General features: G+C 35.7%; 1 long non-coding RNA gene across 1 annotated transcript in view; it reads right to left on the reverse strand.

The window, feature by feature from the left end:
* Window positions 1-1,437: 1,437 nt before the first annotated feature.
* Window positions 1,438-22,890, reverse strand: part of LOC310896430 — a 223,467-nt gene continuing 202,014 nt past the window's right edge. The window contains exons 2-5 of the long non-coding RNA XR_014581481.1: window positions 12,272-12,407; window positions 11,015-11,083; window positions 2,843-2,936; window positions 1,438-2,182 (exon numbers count right to left, since the gene is read on the reverse strand). This is a non-coding gene — a long non-coding RNA (uncharacterized lncRNA). The remainder of the gene's footprint in view (window positions 2,183-2,842; window positions 2,937-11,014; window positions 11,084-12,271; window positions 12,408-22,890) is intronic.

A 22,890-nucleotide genomic window follows, 5' to 3' on the forward strand; every position in this document is an offset into this window, starting at 1 on the left:
GGTGCAAATAATTAGGGGATTTTCTTCTGGAATGCAAACTTTATCCCTAGTAATTTAAAATATTTTTTAGAGCTGCACACACTGTAATGATGAGGTCACTCACAACTACTAAAAATTATCAGCAAGTAAAAATTTTGCTTTCCTTCTTAATTTATAACTCCTCACGTTCTGTCAAATATTATTAGCAAAACCGGTCTCTTTCAGGAATATTGTGGCACATAGTTGCAAACCAATGTCTGCTTCCTTAAGTTCAGTTCTGCAAAATGGAACAAATGTGTGCTATCTCACATCATCCCTTAGAACAACTTGAAAGAAAAGACTGCCCAAAGTCAGCAGGTCAGTGGGACAACATTTTGAGTTAGACACATCTGTAAGGAATCTTGCCGTTTTCTGCCTCTCTTTTTCTGAGGAAATCAATGTGTTTTGCTAATGGTAGATGCTCTGTTACTCTGGTCAGGGCTACAAAATCTTGTGATTCACTGTATACCATTCTTTCTAAGAGTCTTCCTACACATGAGCAAACGTGGTACACACCAACAATTCCCCAATACCCTTTTCCACTCAGATCACCTCTGAAGCCCCATCTTGACTTGGTGTTTTCTTTCCAGCAAATAACCAGTTAAAAACTGCAGTGATTTGAAGTAGTAACCAACAGAACTAGCAGACAGACAATCACCTACCACTAACGCAATATTTAGGTGGGTTTCATTTTGTGGGTGATCTGTTTCTTTCACATAGTGAGTTCTAAAGGCCAGGACATATGGCTAGATTTGAGGTCACCAGGAACAAACCAAAAGGGTGAATAGTTATGTCATGACTGGAAATCAGTATCAGCGTTCTTGTAAAAACAGGTCCTTCCTGCTCCCAGGCAAGTTACAAGTACTGGCTGTGCCTCTGTCCTTTGACTTTTAGATGAAGTTGATAATAATCTTTCCCTTTTCATTTATCTCCTCTGCTTGCACTGTTAGGGACAAGAACTGCTTTTTTTGAAATTTTCTGTATTCTGTAAATTTCTGCATTTCTCAAAATTGCCTGTCGGAATGAGGTTGCAATGTGTTACAGTATAAATAGTCAATATAAGTCTGTAAAACAGGCCTTGGTTTCATAGTGAATTATATGACAGTTTCCCTCTTCATTTTTAGACTAAAGCCTCTTTTTCCTCCATTTCTTCTTATTTCTTCTATATGATTTATTATTATTATTATTTATTATTATTATTACTATTATGTATTAGGATTATAAACCTTGAAAGATTTGGATAAATATTTAATTTTATGTATTTGAGGAACATCAGCAGAACTACTGTACATTCAAGTGACCAACTAAAGGCTCAGATTCTTGTAACACAATGAAGGGAAACTATTGCAGTAAGGGTACAAGAGGCATAGATACATGCATTTCAGGAAAAAAAATCTTACATCTTGTTATTGTCTATGATGAAGGTGTGTAGTAGGCAAGTTCTTAACTGAGATAACTATAAAGTTTAAGATATGAAACATAATAGGCATTTGTAGGCATTTAAAACTTTATAAATCAATATTTATTTTGACAAAAATTCAGAAAGGCAACACCATGAAATTAACTTAATTAATTATTCCCAAGCCAGTAATGACCTTTCAAGAATCTAAATAATTTCCAGATAATATACACGAGAACAATTTCTCTGGGGCTGGCAGCTAATTTAGACTTGTTTTTATCTCCTCACTGGTATTGTCTCTGAACATATCTGGCCACCCTTCGCTGCATTAGCACATTAGTGAAGTGTGTGGCAATGAAATTATGAGACAGAGCTGTAATCATGCCTGCTCTGGTGTGGGCTCAGGCACAACACACAGATCTCCTTCTCATCTTCTCTGGAGTATGCTCCACACCATGGTTTAGAGGCTTTGAGATGCCTTGCTGTCATCTGTGGCTGCTCTTCCTTCAGGCACCTGTCTGCCCTTCTTTGTTCGCACAGCATCCCTCTCTTGAGACCCATGGAGCTGGCAGCAGTGGCACCAGGCTGCTTTCCTGACTCTGCTGGAAGCACTGCTTGTGGGAGGAGAGTCATGTCTCCCACCGCGGTGATGAAAAGGAGTTGTCTGGTGGCACTAGAGAAGTCCTCAGATGTCCAGAATAAAAAGAAGACAGAGGATTTCTTTGTGAGCAGTCAGCTCCTCTGTGAGGGTGACTCAGTTTTTACCTTGAAACAAATGATGCAATGCAGTCACTTCTACATGTAGTAGTTGAAACCTCTTGTTTCTGTTTTCTTAGTTTGACAGACTTTATCAAAAATGTTCTACTCCAGAATAAAGGAATGCTTAACATACCTCCAAAGCAAAGGAAAGTATTGCAGCTATTTGTTTGTTATTCATTTTTCCCATTGAGGTCCCGGAACCACAAAGCATTTATGCATGAGGTTAAGATTAAATGTTACATGTGAGATTAAATGCTTTGCTGAACAAGGCCTTAGCTCTTGTCTTTTCCATGAAGTCTTGCCCAGACTGGGATTTAAATTTAAACAGGTCCTCAGCTTTTTATAACTGTTATCTTTATTGTGGAAAATAGTTATGCATATATCATATACTCAAGCTCTATTGCACTGATTTTTGAAATAAAAGTTTTTCATTCTGATTTAGTGACTCGAAGCCTGAATTTTCTTCTCCATTATGCTGATGTAATACCATGAAATAATAGAATAATTAAATCTGGCTACATGTGAAAGGTTGGTGTGCTTTTCCAGTCCTCAGAACAACCCCATATTGTTTGCCAGCTCAGCCTGCATCCAAACATATTTTAATTTGGTTTCTGTGAAAATGAAGCCCAGAAGCACACTGGAGAAGAAAAGAGCAATGCACGTTACCTGTCTCTCAGATCTGGCGTATGGGGGGCTGTAGGACTACTGGCTCTAGATGTAGGTCTGATGGGTCTTGCCTGTGTGCTGTCAGAACCAGAACCTGTCAGTACACAAGATCACTAGATTAAGGCCAGCACAGGTCTGTGTATGTACCCTGCTGCAGTCCTTCCTTTTTCATGTCAATTTTTCACACATGAAGGACAAGAGGACCTCCGGAAAGACCAAGACAAAGTTGTATTCAGTCAAGAGACTCTCATACAGTCTCATCACCATGAATCCTAAATATGAAATTGATGATTGAGAGCAAACATTTAATTGGCTAGGTTACATTTGTGTTTTCAAAAATATTTTTTATTTAATTTTGACGTTATGACTTTGAAATTAATTTTTCCATTGTTTTTCCAGGCTTCATAGGAAAATACAACTCTAAAATACTATGAGGAATTAGCAGGAAGGGTTTTAATGAAGTTTTAAGAGTACAAGTAGCTAAAATTAGGCCTAGAATAAGAAGATGGCTTCAAATGTACTTCTGTGTTAATTACTATCACCTCAAAACAAAGTTTATGGCTTAGATTAATTAGGTTTAAATTTTATCATGTGTATCTATGGTTTTAAACAACTGTATTTTAGGCTGGTCCTGAAAATAAATGGAACCACAAGATTTATCTGGAATTCTGTGGGCTTATGTATGAATAAAGTGTTTACAGCATTAAACAACCCTTCACTAAAAAAAATTGCTCTGGTGTTAATAACATGGGACCAAAAGTGAATCCTTGTTAAAATATTACACAATATAGAACACTATAATGTCTAATTTTCATAGGTTTTTTTTCAAGAAGTTTACAATAATTGTAAAATAATTTTCACATTCAGAAATGTTACTTTTTTATAAAAACATGATTCTTTCCTCTTTTCAGTTGTGATACAATTATAATTTAATCCTTTTTTATCCTTGTTGAACAAAATATTTTTAAAAAGCTTACCTTTTTTCATCACTTATAAAAACATCTGCAAATATTCAATGGTTACTGAATTCTTCTAGATGACTTCCCACTTAGACTTTTCTTTATTGTCTGTCCCTGTTCTGTACACCCTGATTAATGATTTGACATCTTATTGTCTTATGTTTATTCTTCATCTTATAAAGCTCATCTTTCCTACTAGATGTGGACATCTGTGCAACAAAATAACATATACCTGTGAGAAGAAATCTGTAGCCAATAACACAGGCTCAGGTGAAGATCTCAGTGAAGTAGCATTTTTATTTGTGATTGCAATGGTAGGCATCCTGCAAGCAGGAATTCACAGCAAAAGTATACCATAACCTTATATTTCCTATTACCTGACATTTAATTCTTCCCCTGTTTCCTCATTGGCTGAGTACTACAGGTTCGCAAACTACTCGATGCTTATTACTACTCCATATGTATACAATTGTATTGGACCAACCTTTAATTTCTCCTTTTCCTTTTTTTTTTTCCCCTTCTTCTCTCGTGATTAGAGGGTCTCGTTTTTTTTTGTTTGTTTGTTTTTGTTTGTTTGTTTTTGTTTTTTTTTTTTACTGATTTTGCACAGCTTGTCTTGTTTTTCTTAGCTACCCTCTTTATTTTGGGATTGTAGGACCTTCCCTGTCTGCTTAATATACTTCCCACTGTTATGCCACGGTTATGCCTGCACAATCACTTTTGAATATGCAAGGTTAGTGGAATTTTCCACTGCAAAAATACATTCTACTGCAAAACACAGCTTTGTTTCTTACAATACCTCATTTTATTTCTTCTTCTTGGAAAGAAAGCGTGTTCTGATCTAGCAAATCCCAGTGAAAACTGAAGCCTTCCCATACTATGCAGTTGTCAACAAACCCAACAGGTCTTCTCTGATCCATATCACAAATAGATTAAATTGACTGCACAATAGGGCTCTTGTTTTCTTCAGAGCTTCTAAAACTGCCAGTAAAACCTGATGTTATTGTAGTAATGAACTGTCAGACCTCTGGTGTAATTTCCAGACCACACAACTCTGAAATCTATTAATACAACAATTTAAAAATATAATTCTCTTGGAGGCTTTATTTTGCTGAAGTAGTTATTTAATTGGGCATTCTGGAATGAATTCTCAACAGCTGTGTGCATTCCTACAAGCTGAAGTGCGTAAATTTTGGGGTATAATGACACATTTTCCAAGGTGAAAATAAGCTTGCATTTCCTTGTCAATTTATTGTGCATTTGTGGTCTCAGAAAATTATTTTTCCAGAGAACAGAACCAGAACTTTTTTCACAGATACTCTTTTTAACATTGCTTGTGGTTGTGTTTGGTTGGTTGTTGGTGGTGGTGGTGGTGTTTTTTTTTCACTAGTGACAGACCAGGTTTGTATCCATGACTGCATCCTTCTGAGTCCTGTGCAAGCACCAAACAAAAACATGATTCTTGATGAAAAGACCAGGAATTATGAATTTGAACATAAGAAAAAGTGTACAGAAACAGGCAAAGAATGGAAATACCAGGAAAATAAGCAACTTCAGAACTTTAAATGGTAGTAGCGGTACCTAGAGTTGTGAAAATCCTGCAGACATTATGCCAAAAAAGAGAAGCTCAAGAGACTTTTAAAGAATAGCAAAGTTTTCTTGTAGACATTGTCAAGGAGTTCATTTAAAACAATGGGGGAGGAGAAAGGAAGATATTCTGGAAGAAAAAATATTTGAAAAATTAGATGGCTGAGAGACTCAGGGACAGGATTGACATTTCCATGGTGAATTTGAAATGATAGATGGGATAAGGGAGTTCATGGAAGAACCTGAAAAAGAAAAATCCTATTATGTTTTACATTATAAAGCAAAAAGAATGAGCGAAGCAGTACACAGTAAGAGGTGATATAGTTAAAAGTAGGAGTAACAATAGTGTTTGAATTACTGTTCTAAACCGATATGAAAAAGACTTGGGCTTTTGGCAAATCAGAGAGACTTGAGATTTCCTAGAGATTTTGCTTAATGTCTAACCTTTCAGATTTGTTTAATATAATATACAGTGGGAAATCTAAAGAGATTATTTTTTTATTTTTCTTTTAGTAATGATCCTCACATTACACACCCAGGATATCTACAGAAAACCAAAAAAAAAAAAAAAAGAGGTAGGGAGAAGTAGGAAGAAGTAGGGAGAGTAGGGAGAAAAGAGGAAAGTAGGGAGAAAAGAGGAAAATCAGTGTTTCATCCATGCTCATCTCTGACTCAATATCCTGCTGAAGAAACATGTCAATTAAAATCTTGGCATACAGTGAGATGTTTGGAATAAAATCAATTTTAAGAATTATCCACAGATAAATTCCAACTGAATTTGAGTGCTAAAAAACACAACTGTGATCCTAAAGGGCCATCTGCACTTAGTTGCTGAAGATGACCAAGAAATTTTCAGTAAACTTTTCCTGATCTTTGGTTCTTGTTCCTTGTCTCTCTCCACAAAATACTGTCTTAGGCACAGTAATGCAGTTTACTTAGAGCTCCTTCTGCAACCACCTGCTAGCACACCTGGAGTGAAATTCAGCTATGTGTGAAATGTTAGACAATTTGAGACATTTTAGGAAATTAGGAGGGGGAGTTTGCATGTTGTCTGGACCTTCAGCTAGCTCTAGAACAGAAGGGAAAAAAAATAATCTGAACAAACAATTCCTTCTATTTTGTGAAGTGCAACAGATGCAGTGCATATGTTATTCTGATGGATATACATGGAGTCCTAAATGCATATAGACAAGAGCTTGTCCATATAAACTACATCTTAAAATATCAAATATGGTATTCACTCATTGTCATGGAAGTCAAAATGTCATAAAACTGAAAACTTAGAAAAAAAAAAGTTTTAAATAATGAGCATATCTTATGTGAAGTCTTCTACAAATCCGGTCCTAGTTTTCCATCTCACTACCTCTTCACACTATGGACTTCATTAGCTATAAAAAAGGTAGAGTAAAGATCAAAGTTAACCCCAATTCTAGCAACACAGGTAAGGTAAACACACCACCTTGAGCAACCTTGAGCAGAAGCTTAGCACAAATACGGGGAAAATGTGATAGATGAGAAATGATGATGATCTGAACACTGGTCATCTTGGAGGAGATCATATTGGCACTTAAAGTTGTAGCTGAGTAAAGCCATATATTGTGCTTTTCTCATGTCTTATCATGGAAAAACATTTGTCATGAATTACCGAGGATCAGATTTTACCAGCTCCTAGAAGAACACTTTTGTGAAATGGAGTCTTTGTCATCAGAGATTAAAAACTCTGCTGTGGTTGAATGGCTACCTTTTTTTCCTAAAAACTGTCAAGTACTTTCCTACTGTGGTAGCCTGACAGTACCTTCTGCTAAGAAGTTTTCCTAGAACATTTAAGACATAAACATTTGACACTAGACATTTCAGTGTGTCACACTGCACAGAACATGAGCCAGTGTGCCAACCAGAGTGTTGCATCCTTTTGAGCTCTTTTCCTTTAACTCCACTCACCAAGGCGGTTATGTCCAGACAAGATGTCTGACTTCACGGGTGTTCACATGGACATTTCTATGTCAAGATTAGTGTCATGGATTTCCCCTCCTCCCTCCTTAGGACATAATTTTTTTCCATTTCACTTTCCCCTCCCTCACCACAGTCACTTGAATGATAAACAAATAGAATGACATCAGTCAATAAGCTGGCATGCACTTGAATGAAAAAAGAATTTGGCATACTGGTTATACTTTCTGAGCCAACCTGTTCTCATATGTTTCCTTGGATTAATTCCACACTGGTGATTAGGTAAATCCTTATTAATCCATGTGTTTGAGATAGACTGACATCTGTGGATTTTCAGAAATTTCCATAGTTAGTCTTTGAGTTTACCATAGAGGATCAGCATAAAAGTGGAAGAAGAAGATTATAAGGTTGATAAAAGACTTAGCAATATGATTAGAAATTCCTGGCACCTAATGACATTTAAAAGATATATTAAACATCAAACACTTTAAAACCACATCCTTCATTAACTTTACAGCAGAGTTTGACACTGCCAATTTAGGACAGAGAGTATACAATGGAAATGGAATTTAATACCAGTCAAAGGAGGAAGGCAAAAGAAACACTGCTCTTCTCTGTTTATCGCTGATTTTTTTTTTCTCTTTCTTTGCACTCTCCTTTTCCCGAGTGATTGGAAAAAGCATGTGTGTGTCAAATCATTCTGGTTTTGGTTTCTTTTGGCTGTTCTTTTCCTCTGTCCATTTTGCTGGTCGTCATAGTTACAGTGACCACAGTCCTCCTCACCTTTCAGGGTCTTACAAGCAATTCTTTAAGCTTTCTCTTGTAACAGTGCTTTGCTATGCCATCTTGCCCAATTTTTTAAGCGTTATCGTGTTTCTTAATCTATTTGTCACAGCAGTGTCCTCCTTTCCAGTACTGTGTCCTGACAGACTCCTCAGAGCAGGCTGGGAGTGCTCAGTTTTCATCTTCACCCCAGTATCAGTTCCTTTCTGACAAGACTTCCCAGCTTTAATCTTTCCTTTCTTAACCCTCAAATCATATTTTGGCCTTGTCTTCATGTAGCTTTAAAGTGATATTTTTATAGCTCTTTTAGCCTGAGTTAAACCAGATAACCTCAGCACTAGAGTATCTTAAATTGCTTTTTTTTTTTTTTTTTTTTTTTAACTACAGTCCCATCTTGGGACTTGCGGCTATGAAGAAGCCTGACCAAGAAGTTCTTGATGGGTTAGACAGAGCCAAGGTCAACCTCGGAAACACAGAAACATGAGATGGCACTTGGCTTCTCTTCAATGCTTAATAGGCTCTAACAGAGGGTCTTGTATCATCTCTGCCAGTCAGGCTACTGCTCTTACAACTGCTGCTGTAAAGGGGACTAATCACTGGCAGGGACGAACAAGTAAAGTGCTAAAACACGGGTTAGTGGCTCTTACTGGATTCAGGGCTTATCTCAGGCAGAGTGCATACATCTCTTTTGGCACAGAAAATATGTGACTCCTTGATGGAATTGCTCTGCTTGATGGAACTGACAAAAACTTTGATCAAGGTCTTTATGATAATTCTTGCATTAACGCTCAAGTTTCAGAAACAAAATTTGTCTGTACCTGTTGTTGGTATTTTTTTGGAAACAGACATTAAACCTGATGGATAACTAATTAGTTATACAAGCATACACATTATAGTTATATCAATAATGATCTAGACAGCATGAACAAGAAAATGGATGTTTAACAGTTTACTTGTTAGCCCTTTAAAAGGCAATGGCATACAATGTAACTATCCATCCTCTAAGCAATTATCCAAGTCTAGACTATCCTGTAAACAGTCATACCCTTTGTTTCTATACATACAGAAAACTCCAGTCTGAGCTTTCCTACGCACACAACCACCTTAAAATATTTCAGGTATATAGTTAGCACAGAAGTCTACTTTAAAAAAAAATGAATTATATAGATATGTATTAAAAATATATCTGAAACTTATTTACTGATAGTAAATGTACACAACTGCAGTTTCAATGGATACCTGCAGCACTCTAGTGGCCATTCTTCATAAACGCAACATTGCAAGCTGGAAATTATTTTGGACTGTAGAGATTTAAAGAGAAAGAAAAAAAAAAAAGAAAAGTAACAACAAAAATTAAATGGCTACAGAGTTAGACATGAAAGTTCTGGAAATGAGCAATAACATACTGTGTGCACAGTGATTAAATTTATTCAAGCAAACCTGTTTTAATTTAACAACATTCTTGCTCTGCATTATAAATATAATGAAAGTAGTTTGGAGCAGAATGCATTATAGTTTGTGGTCATTTTATCTTTTGATGTACTAGCTCACCAGTTCAAGACAACTTAATTACTGGGAGCCTTACATAACTCACTTTCCCTTCATCGCACTGACTGTAGGAAGTGAATAATAAACTACACAGAAGAGGAAAAGACTCTATCCAGTCCTTATCCATCCCTTTCAAAAAAGGAAAGATAATTTTCTTCTACAGTGTTTTTTTCCATCATTTTGGGATGTCTATTTTCAATGCCTGAAGTAACAGTTTTTATTGATTTATATATATATTTTTAGGAGTAATACAAAAATCAATACATTTCTCAATGAGAAAAAAAAAGGGTTTTAACTTATTTGAACATTCAGCTTGTTTTACTTCATTATTCACCTCATTTGTTTAATTAGCATCCAGAAACTGCAAAACGCAGAAGCATGAAAGTGCTCCTATATAAGGGACTGTGACTGTAAAAGTTACAGTAAATAGTAAATTATCTCCCTGTATGCATATTCATAGATTTTCTTTCACAAGAGTGTCTAAGTATCAAGTACAATAATTAATATTTGAATGTTATTTCAACTTTCATCATATTTGTGTGTGTTTTACCAGCTGGAACTTGTCTAGGCTAAGGAAAAACACATACAGATATTTTATTCATAGGATTATTTTTTCAAGGAAGGTTAAAAATAAAAATGCATCAGTAATTTTGTGCAAGAAGAGGCATCCAAATACCAAAATACTGGATATGAAGAGAGGAACTTTAATCAATTAGAATAAAAGGGCAAGACACAAACATTAACAAATAATGAAATCAAGGGTAATGGACTTGGGTGTCAGTGTTTTGCTCTGACCAGAAGCAGGTCTTGAGAAAAAAAAGATGAAGAGTAGGGTATATACTACTGCTATATTCTTCTACAGCAAGTGGGGAGATAATGGATGCTATAACACAAACATTTCCCCAAATACCCTGTTTGAATAACTGCTACAATGATATATAATGAAATTAAGACCTACTATGACATGTTTGCCTGCAGGAGTGGTAGACGCATCTGTATGAAGTCTTGGGGAGATGTGGCCACCATGGATCATTGACATTGCAGAAAAAAAGGAACAAGTCAGAAATCTGAGATTTTCCACCACTTTCACAATTCAGGATGGTAATCAGAGGCATCTTCACTTCCTTCCACATGGGAGCTTGGCTCAGACTTTCCAGCTTTACTCATTAGCTCCCTTCATTCAGTTGTCATTCTTTTCAGACAGTTTGAAAGAATGTCCAGAGGATAACACTTTATTAACAGGAAAAAGAAAAGGAGAAGAAAAAAAAAAAAAAAGAAGGATCCATCTTTTTTCCAAAACACCTAGGAAAGCTGTCCTGCTCAATGAAGCTTTCATGGTACTTACAGTGTCAGGGATGAGACACAGTGTCTTAATGGGTTGCCCAGCGAAGTGGTGGAGTCACTGTCCGTGCGGCTGTTTAAGGAAAGTTTGGACTTGGTGATTAGGGACATGGTTTAGTGGGTGACATTGATAGTAGGGTTATGGTTAGACCAGATGATCATGGGGGTCTTTTCCAAACCTAATGATTCTATGATTCTATGAAAATTGCCCAGAGAAAGATCCTATTTGCCTAAATGACATATTCTAACTCCTAATTAAAATGGACGCCTTCACTCTGGAGACATTTGGAACTTCCTCCTTGTCTTCACTTACTATTTGGAGAACTTAAGTTGTGGTTCCATATACTCTTTATTCAGCATCAAGCTAGCCTAGTTGTTAATCCTTTATTTCCATCACAGTGTTACCACTGGAGATGCAGCAACACAGCCATTTGTGAGTCTGAGTTGTAAGCTGGGGCAGGGAAAATATTTGGATGGGATGGATGGGGACAAGCCTGCTAAATGTTAAAAAGGCAGATGAGAATATCTTAAGGCAGTTGACAATATCTTATTGTCAACAAAGACAAACATCTTCAAACTATAGCTTTTAGCAGTATTGTTAAATAAGGGCTGAGATTTTGAATAGCTGAAAGTTAATTAGTCAGGACATTGCCCCAGATAGAAGTTAGAAATTGTATAAAAGGCATTCATACCAACAGCATTTTCCAGTTTCCCATGGTTGCTAACCATATGCTGGATACAAGAGAAAACCACACAAGCTGTGAGTTTCTGCACAAGCTTTATCAGAGCACAGGAGCAGGTGCTCATCATGACCCTCTGGGGATTATAGAAAACAAAGAGGAGAACAACTGTGTTGTAGTTCCAAGGATGAGCCAGTAGCTCAGTCTTTAACGAGAAGTGTGCTGAAAGCACTGGTGATCAAATGGGCTGATCACAGCTGTCTGTCCAGTTGTCGAGCTGTCTGAGGAAATCTAACACCAGAGCAATGAATTCCTTCTCTTTGGCTGAAGCCTAAAGCAAATGCTTCCAGAAAGCTGGTGGAGCTCAGTTATTGCCAGAGTTATTTGCTGCATGCCTACAAATAAACAATATCAACGATTCTCTTTCACCAGTGGTGCTACTGTTTGGTCAAAAATTATCTGTACCCTGATGTAATGATGAAAAAGAGTAATGAAGATTAATTTCTCACTTGAGAGATTTTAAAAAATGGATCTGTTTGGGACAAAGTACTTCATACTAAGTGTATTTATAAGATACATACCTCTTATTTTCACTGCTGCTTTTGTAAAACTGCATCAACACCTCAACGTCTGTCACCAATTGTAGCCACAGAGAACCTCAGCAGCACAACCTGAGGCCAAGATACAGTCAGGACTACTGCAGCTGGCCAAGAAGGTCTGAACAGAGAGGATGAGAGGAACGTAAGAGAGCAGGTGTGAGGAGTCCAGTTTAAATACAGTGTTTCTGTTCACCATCATAGTGTATAAGGTGATATCATATATCATTATAAAGACTGCTAGCAGAAAGAAAACTGAATTGCAATGATTAGGGTTTAAATAAATTTATGGAATATTAAAATTGGAGGTTGAGATCTGTACTGGTGAATATGGTGTTGGCTTTGTTGGACATATGTCTGTTTACATCAGCTGAAGAATGGTATTTTCAAAGGAATGTCTATTCACGCCATACTTCTCCGTCAATTTGGATGTCCAATGAGTAATAATATTATTTGAAAAATAAACTGTTAACAAAGTTCTACAACACAGTGCATCTTCATTAGTCAATAGATGTGCGATGAGAAGAATGTATAATACACACCTCTGATCAACAGAGACTTTCTTCATATGAATGCGCTACTGCTTGTTTGTAAGCAAGATGATACTGTGCTCATGTAAAGTAAAATGTCTGTGACAGGAGAGGATTTATCTTAATGACTCCAGAGACCCGCTCCAATTTTAATTCCTAAATCCATCTATAGGTGCAGCACTGGTGTTCAAATTTGTTTGCACCTTTATAAGCATACTTGCTTTCCCTTTCCTTTCCTGTCTCTTTCTCCTACAAACAGTGGACAATATTAAATACACCATAATTAGGGCTAGAAAAATAGTCACACATAACAAAAATGACATCTTCCCCTTGGAAAATGTCATCATCTCTGACAAGGCCAGCCTTTCATTTCAAAACATACTTTTTACCCCTTCCAGTTGTGAGGATAATTGTTGTAATGTGAATTAAGTGGGAAGAAAACTGCCTTCCTAAGAGCTCAGACAAACAACCCTCCAGCCCAGGCAGCTGCTTGGTGGCATTAGTCAACGCTGTTATTCCTTCATTGGGTCAGGAATTTCCTCTGGTCAGCCCTAAAACGGAGCTGTATCAGGCCATTTCCCAACCCCTGCTGCTGATGCTGCCTGTGGGGCCCTGGAGCTGGAGGGTTGTTTGTCTGAGCTCTTAGGAATACAGTTCCTAAGCACTGCATATGCAGGCAGGGGAAGCCAGTCTGCCGGGGAGCAGCATGCAAGTACTGCTGCCCGCCAGGCAGCATGCACTGACAGGGAGCCTGTGCCATCACTCTGGCAGCAGCCGGCAGGAGAGGGAAGAACAGGGAATGATTTTATAGCAGGTGATGGCACTCACTTCTTGGGAGAGCATTCGAGGATGGAAGCAACTCACAGAAGTCAGATTTCTTACAGCCTTCACAACATATTTTGCCTGTATCCATTTTCTCTCTATCCTCTCTTCCCACAGTGAGAGAAGAGCTCAGAGGAGTTCACCCCTGCACAGGCCCCTCTAGTAATTTTTGTTATATATCTCTACTTACAAAAAAAAAAATCTCCAAGATCAATAATAACAACAACAACAACAAAAGATTCCACCATTTAAAGTGACATATCAGATATGAAAGAAGGAAAAAATGAAAGGCAGGAAAAAAAAATATAAATTTGTTTTGCCTGTCATTTTGTCAAAGAGAGAGACAGGAACTACCAAGGTAAACCCAATACCAAAGTGAATAAGTTATATTTTATTTACATGTTCTTAATATTTGTCTTTGGAAAATCCCCAAGGTATAATCTTTCTCTATAATGGCAGGAAGTGCAATGTCAGCTACATTTATACTAATATTTTACCCCTCTCCAGTGGAAAAACATGCTCCTGATATGTACTTTGTCTCTTGGGTTACATCTTGTCTCATATATATTGTTTCTGCTCACTCAGGGGGTAGTAATCTTTTGGGCTGTAATTTCTTTTTAAAAAAAAAAAAAAAGTGCTGTATTATTTAACTTGTATTGGAATTCAATCCCCTCCACTAATCCAATGTAAATCTCTCATACCACGCATTTTCCTACACAGGTCCAGAAAATTACCAATACTACACTGCCAAACTACGATCACAGTCTTGCTATCAGAAAGATTTTTTTTCCCACATTAAACAACTTTCTTTCATGAACTAGGGTGCTTGGAGACCTTTAGTTTTCCATTCCTGTATAAAACTCACAAGGTTTCCACTTGTAATATTTTAATAACATAACTGAAGTGAACAAAATCCATACTATTTTATGTATTACAGTGACCTGTTCAGATATAAAGTTAGGTGCAATTAATCTTTCTCCTTGCAATATATTTTCAGTGAAGATAAGAAGATTGATAGTTGCTGCAGATCCGACCTAGATCTTGTATAGACAGAGAGTTTTGGGGATTTACCTACTGTGTTGGCAAGTTTAATAGTTGGTTCTGATGCTGGTCACTGGTCCTCAAGATTCTTAATTGTTAGATAATGGAAATGCTAACTAGCACTACAGAACAAAAATAAATAAATAAATAAAAGGCTTGGAAAATGATCTACTGCATTTATCTTTATAACATCTTCCTCAAATTCAGTTTGGCGCCTAAATTTAAGTGTTAGCTGTTTTGTGAAAGATTTCCAGGAACATATTAATGGAGACATTTAAGCAGAAATTAATTAACATCTTGAGAGTCTTACTTCAATGTTCTGTTAGTTGCTAAAACTAAAGCTTCCCATGTTAAGTATTAGTCTTGGTCACAAAAGTGAAACAGATATAAAATGGGATATTTTCATGTAAGAATGAAGAGATTAATATTTTTAATGAAAAAATACAAAGCTTTAGGTTTTTTGTTTTATTTTGTTTTGTTTGTAAAATGTTTGTTAATTATGAATTAAAAATTAATTGGAGTCAAGTATCCGGCAGGGTTTTTCAGGATATTTGTGACATTGTGGTTGGAATTTAAAGTAAAACTGAAGAGCATAGATGCCCTATACATTCCTAAACTCCTTCTACTGTAAGGAAATGAACATTTGTAACTTGAAATTAATATCATAGCCTTGAGGGGGGGAAGAGTGGTGTGTGTGTTTGATACATCTGATCAAATTTCAATATTTACAGTGAGAACATCTACATCTGAGCCAGTTGCCTTTTGCATCCTTAATATCAACTGGACAAAAGAGTGTTTTTTTTTTTGTTGTTGTTTTGTTTTGTTTTGTTTTTTCAGTGTAATTCATCTCATACTAAAACAATCACTGAAAACAGATCAATATGGCTAGCACCCTGAAAGTGCTGACTTCTCTCCATTGATATAATAAGAGTCAAGGGTGAATGGCTCAGACACGCATATATTTAAACCTTGAGGAATAAATCCATCCAGTCCGAGAGTGGTATTATAATATGAAAGATGTAAATGTAATGTTAACCAATAGAAGATGTTGTATTAAACAAAATATAAGGTGTACACCAGTAGAAATTGTTCAGAAATAACAGTATAGATTAGATGACTGGGGAATTTAAAATGAGAAAAATTTACATTTATTTATGAAAGATTTCCAAAAATCTATCATTTACATATTTTTAGTATATACATTTAAATATAAAAAGCTGTGACTAAGATAATGGTTAATATATATATATATATATTTACCCAATATTAGCAATAGAGATTATTAATCAACAGTTATTACTTTTCAAGGATACAATATTATCTGCAATATCCTTCATGTCCTTCATTCAGCTATTTAAAAGGATAAATTAATTTTAAAATTGCATTTGATTATCCACTCTCTAGCTACATCTGATATCTTCAGTGTCCATAGTCCCAAAGAAAATACATATCCAACAGGTTATATACAATGTCATATTTTATCCATATAATTAAGAAATTAGCAAAAAAAATGATGTTTTAATCTTCCTTGTATAGCAATATCTGTTATATGATGACCTAAAAAAGGAGTTACAATGCATTTCCTTAATTGTAGCTTTCTTCATGCCCATCAGGTCAAACATAGTCCCCACCATAGTCTGCTCTTGCAGTTTGCTAGTTCTGAGAGTGAACACATGGAGAGACGAAACTGTGATCTTTACTGAACAGCCTTGAGAGTCTTATCACAGAATCACAGAATTGTAGGGGTTGGAAGGGACCTTAAAAGATCATTGGGTCCAACCCCCCTGCCAAAGCAGGTTCCTTAGAGCAGGCTGTCCAGGTAGGCATCCAGAAGGGCCTTGAATATCTCCAGAGAAGGAGACTCCACAACCTCCCTGGGCAGTCTGTTCCAGTGCTCCGTCACCCTCACTGTGAAGAAGTTCTTTCGCATGTTGGTGCAAAACTTTGTGTGATCCATTTTGTGGCCACTACCCCTTGTCCTGTCCCCACAAACCACTGAAAAGAGGTTGGCCAAATCCCTCTGTCTCCCACACCTCAGGTATTTATACACATTGATGAGATCCCCTCTCAGTCTTCTTTTCTCCAGGCTGAACAGACCCAGGTCTCTCAGCCTTTCCTCATAGGGAAGATGCTCCAGGCCCTGTATCATCTTTGTGGCCCTTTTATCTCCCTGGTGCTAATGCAAAACTTATAATTTCTCTCTATATATGTCTCTATTTTTACTAATTGACATTAATACGTATTTTGAATATAGAATTAAACAGATTTTTTATAAAATCGTAAAAATATTAAAATATCTCCAAATAACTCTCTTCTCAGTGAGCAGACTGAGGGTATCTCAGCTGAAAACTGCTTACGATGAATTGCTGTTGGAAAGAGTCCACTCAGCAGGTACCTCACAGGCCCAAAGTGCTCTTTCTCCCTGTGTTACAGAGCAAGCAAATTGCTGCATTCCGAAAATAAATAAATAATCACCTTGCTTTTCAGACCTGATTCTTTCAAGCCTAAATATATTGCATTGCAAGGATCTATCTTGAAAGCATGTAAACTCATATGGAATGCAGCTATAATACATCCTGGAAGCTTCTTCAATGCTGTTACCTTTTCTTTAAAACGTGAATATACGTTTAATTTCTAATTCACCTCTGGCAATTATTCCACAAGGATAACATTCTTTTCTTTTTGTTAAGTACCCAAGGAGTTAAACATACTTTGTCTGGTAATGAGTGGAATCAGGCAAACATTTTACTTCTGGATACTTGCACCAGGTTTCCCCATTTGTCTGAAGAGAGGTATGTTTCCATTTCTCTCCTTTCCTCTCTCTTATTTCAGGAGAAGAAAGGGCTGTTAGAAATTCTGTATCTGAGAAAGAAACAAAGCAGCAGAGAGAAATGAAATTATTCCTCATTAGACTCTAGATGTTCTAGCTCTTGAAGCCTAAAAAGTGCAATTTCACATTATGTTAAAAGTCACAGACTACAGACCCAGGTTTAATAAAAAATGTAAGGCCTCTTTACAGCCATTGTTTTCAAAACCAGTTGAAATTTCTTTGGGAATTAAAAGTCTGTAGATCTGAGTTTTCAGAAAACAACTACTTTATTGAAATAAAGAGTTATTAAAACCTGTCTCCACTCTGATCAAACTACAAAAGAAACAGAAACAAGCAAGCAAGCAAGCAAACAAAAACCTACAAACCACCAGCTGACTAAAAAGCTGAAAGAGGATCTTCCACTACTGAAGGGTTAAGAGCACTAACAGTGGGTGTGATATTTTCTAGTTCAAGATCTTTCTTTGCTAGATTCTTTCAAGTCTCTATTTTTTATAGTAATATGATCTAAAAGAACAGTGAATATCCTATGTAGAATGGAACAAGTCAAGAAGAGAGACTGAGAGAAAATCCTCCTACAACATACAATAGCCCAGTAATCAGATAATCAATGTAGAACACACTGAGCTGACTGTATTAGGGGATTTCAAACTCCATCATTGCTTGCCAGGACTTTATTTTAAATGTTGAGGCATTTATTTCTTAAATAATCACCAACAGTTCAGCCTGATAAATAGGAATCTCCTCACAGAAAAAATATTTTCTCATTGATAATCTGATCTCAATAAAATATTTTTCAGTTGAGGTAAATTTATTGAAAAATTTTCCACTGAATATTGTCAGGAAATGTCCCTTAACTGCCCGCCAAAAATGCAAACTACCCTTCCTCCACCAATCACTGAACTTATTGTTCTTACTTTTAAAGTGCCTTTTTAAAACAAGGAGATTTTAATTTAATTATCAACAAAATCTCCCTTGATTATGCTTGTTGAATGATAATATGCAGCTGAATAACCAAATTACACAGTTTTCATATTTTAATCTGATTATATATCTCTTTATTTCTCTTTTTCACTTTGTGTTGGGAATATTAAACAACAGTTCTGTTACACTTGAAATATAGTATGCTACCTTCTCCTCCCAAAATGTTGCAAATTATCTATTTCCAAAATAAAACATTTTTTCTTTACTATGCATTGTTCAATGTCATATGGTCTATCATTTAGAAAATTGATGGTTTCAGAGTATATGATATAAAAGCTACTACAAAAAATAAATTGCGCTGAATTGTATTAATGCATGTGAAGATACCCACTACACTACTGCATAAACAGCAAAGCAATCTGAATCTGAGATATAAACAACAAAATAAAGTTTCAAGGGGTGTTTGGTGTTATTGAATTGAGAAGATTAAATAAATATCCTTATTTTTCTTCAAGAATCTATAAAACTTAGGTTTGGGAGGCGGGGGGTAGGGTGGGGAAAGCTGAACTGTTAAACTGTAAATATCTACCCAGTGAGATTTTCAAAAGCACCTGGCTATTAAATTCCTGATTAGTTTCTATAGGCTTTTGTAAATCCTACTAGAGAACTGTCTCCATCTTGAAGAGTCCAAATACCTTTGGAAACCTTGACTATACTACTTGCATTTATCACAGAATGGAAAAGATAAAAGCATTAAGTCTAAGTTTCTAATTAAAGTGTCAGAATGAGATATAACCAAGATACCATGAACTGTTGTTCTAAAGAATGCTCTTCTAACCAAACCCTCTTGTGTCAAGTGGTTTGCCTCCCCCTTTTTTTTTTTTTTTTTTGTATTGAGCAACAGATGCTGGCTTTTTGTGAGAATAAACATGGTCAAGTTAAACTACTTGCAGCAATTTTATTCTTGGTAAGACACAAATTTCTGAGAAGCTTGTGAGGTGTTGAGCTTTTTTTGTGATTCTGACAGTCTGTGATTCTTTGCTTCTCTGCAAACAAAAAAAATGAGGGCATTAGAAAAGACCCCCCGGTGTAATTTGCAGTACTAAAATATATGTTACCTGATATTGAAAATATATGTTACCTGATATTGGCTAATGGAACAGTAGAAATATGTCTTACTCATAGAGTGGTGGTGCAATATGTAATAGAAATGCTTTATGTCATCACTACTGTTTTCTCACTCCCACTGAATCAATTTTCCAAACAGCCAACAGCTAGCTTTATGACATTGTAGAAAAATGACAAAATGATTAAATGGCATATGCACAAATTAAGAAGAAAAATAATTTGTTATATTATGTTGTTTTTGTAGTAATTAAATATTATAATTTCCCTTCTTTAAATAATATAGATTTTATTTAATACCTTCAAATATTTAAAGGTGGATAATTTCCTTTCAAATTATGAATTGCTTGTGCAGTTTTAAAGATGATCTGGAAGAGAATATGAGAAATGATAAATTATGTAAATAAGTTCAGACTAACTCATTCTACAGGGTTTTGCAAGTACTATTGCACATTTTGGTAAATCTAAACATCCACAGCTTTATTTAACTTCACATCTATCTCATTTAAAACAAACAAAAAAAGTACAGATGGCTTAGCTTGTTTTTTGTTTGTTTGTTTGTTTTGTTTTGTTTTCCATGTTTGTGTACTGGCAACTCACTACATCAGGATAGAGTCCAATCATACAGCCTTTCCTTGCACAAAAAAATTCTAATGAACACACAGAAGTAATCACAGAATCTGGATTGTAATCATACTTGTTAGACCTGCAGTCATTCACTTCATTTTAAGTTCACTGTATAATTATTATGGTGAAAGTTAAGTTTATCTGAAGAAGATACTGGAAAGATCACCACTGGTTTAACCTTCCATCTACTAACAATGTATTCCCTTTGCTCTTGAGAATACTAGAGGTCTGGTGGGTTCTTTATCACCAAAGTCTCTAAAAATGGTATATTTGAAAAATATGAAGCAGCTCTGCCAAAACTAAGCACTTAATGCTGGAATCATTTGATGTGATCTGTGATGTAGGCAGAATTAGATAAACTGCGTGTTATTCTGCCTTCTGTCTCTACCATCCACAAATATCCAAGAATATCAAAACCATATCACTGACATATTACAGCCAGTAAACAGTTTATGGGATTTTATTGTATTTGTCAATTCCATTCCAGGTAGCTGGTCTGAAGATACCATCTACACAAATGTCTGATCTATTTTAAATCATAAGATTGAAAAGATCCCATGCCAGCAATTTCCATCTGTCAAATTTATGTTTATCGGACCATGAAATTTGCTTTACATTTTTAGCTTTTTGCAGATCTTCTCCACATTAAAATCAATCAGATGACTACTGTCAAGACAAGCCATTTCTACAAAAAAATAGGCTTTAACCAGCTCACTTAAACCAAATGCAGAAAATACCCCCCAAAATACCCATTTATGAAGAAAATACCATTATTAATACTTTCTGCTACTGTATACAATATAGAAGATATATAAAAATCATATCTTCTTTGATGTATACTTGCAAATTCCATTTCCTATGGAATTTGCTGTGTTCACATTGACAGAGTATACACTTAGATGACTGGCTGGATCAGGATCTAATAATGTACAGTTAATGTAGAAAATAAGATAATTTTCTCCACTTTTCTCTTTTACAGCATAGGCTGTAATCATTTTGCAAAAGTCCAGCAAAAATACAGAACATTATTCTTCATACACTTATACCTTTCCCTTGTGACTTTACAGAGATAGAATTTGCAAATTATATTTTAATCAGATTTTTAAAGATCAAAAGACATAACAATAACTCCATATTCTCTTATATAGTGATTTTTCTCTAAAATTGCAAACCAGATGAAAAAAAAAGTACATCTTATTCTTGGCATCAACACCCCCCACCCCACCCCTGAAAAAAAAAAAAAAAAGAGAAAAAAAAATTGGGGGGGAAAGGACTTAGATACCATGAACTGATCCCATTATAAAGAAATTCTAAAAATTTAAATGAAGGTAAAAATTTCAAGTTGAGAACCTTATCTAAATGTCCTCTGGAGCTTTTTCTCATTCATCTTACGTTAACTGAGAAAAAAGGAGTACAGTGGGATCCTTCTGAATACGTAAATTACCCTGTATTAATAAATTTCAGCAGCTATATATTCTAGGTTTAACTGTTAGAACTCAGCTAAGGCAATAAGACCAAATCACATTTTAGTAATTTACATTTTTATAGTTCTTCTTAAAGCAATCTAGAATTTACTTTTACTGCCAAGAGAGGGCATAAAGCAGTATATAAAAATGTACTTACTACACTTGGTTTAGTCTTTGTTTCTAAACATGAGTTTTTCTTTAATTATTTTTAAGAAACACAGAATATTCGATAGCCACGATTGGGAAAAACAAAACAGAACAAAAACTCCCTTTCAACTGAGAAGGAAGTTTTGTAAGAGTTGTAATATTTCTGAAATGAAATCTACTGCAGAAAAAAGTGGGAAAACAGCAGCAGATAACTGACAAAGAAAGAAATATGCAATGGCTAAAGGAACAAAAGTCTTCAGAAAAATTCTCATTAAAAATGAATGCAGGTATATATAAACTATTCCACCTCTTTAAATCAGCTTTTCTAGCATAGAGAGGAGGAAGAAAAAATAGCTTTGTTCCTAATAGGTGACATGGATTTCCTTCTACTGTAAAGGGTTTTAAAAAACAACCCCTCTCAAGGAGCAAGGAAAAATACGTATTATTTAAACAGGCTTCATTACTGGGGCAGTTGTATTTCTGTTTACTGCAATGATTTCCAAGAGAAAAACCTTAGAAACCTAGACCAGGACTGCAAACCTTGCAGTTGAAAAGGTTTATGTAACTTAAACTAAATGTTTCATATTGCTTTAGTAGAAGTAGAGTGCATATGTACAGGTCAGTCCAACAATTGCTGGCAATGATGCAGTCATACGAATTCACCAAAAGTCTGTAAGCAGTTTATAGCAGACATAAAGGTTGTAAACTAAACTCTATTCTTTGTCTATCTAATGTGTCTATCCTATATGAGGGTAGACTATGCAGACCACTTATTTGTTTCAAGGTCCTGAAAAATAATGAGATGATATTATAAACCGTCAACTCCAAAGAGATTATAATCTGAGAGAATAATCTATCAACTCCAAAGTATTTTCATGTAGTACAGAGTACTTAAAGGGGCAGGTTTGTGTGATTTAGTGACATGTAAAAGACACCTCCAGATTTTCTTTGTGAAGACCTTTGAAGTATGTCCTGTGTGCCTTTCTTTCTGTTAAACTTGCTTTACCACATACCCATATCTGCAAGCAAGAGAACAGTCAGCAAACTCCCCTAATTGCTATTATGCAAGTGCATGAGTTCTGTAACTCATTTACA

Source organism: Anser anser, assembly GCF_964211835.1.
Source record: "Anser anser genome assembly, chromosome: 3".
Classification (NCBI taxonomy): Eukaryota; Metazoa; Chordata; class Aves; order Anseriformes; family Anatidae; genus Anser; species Anser anser.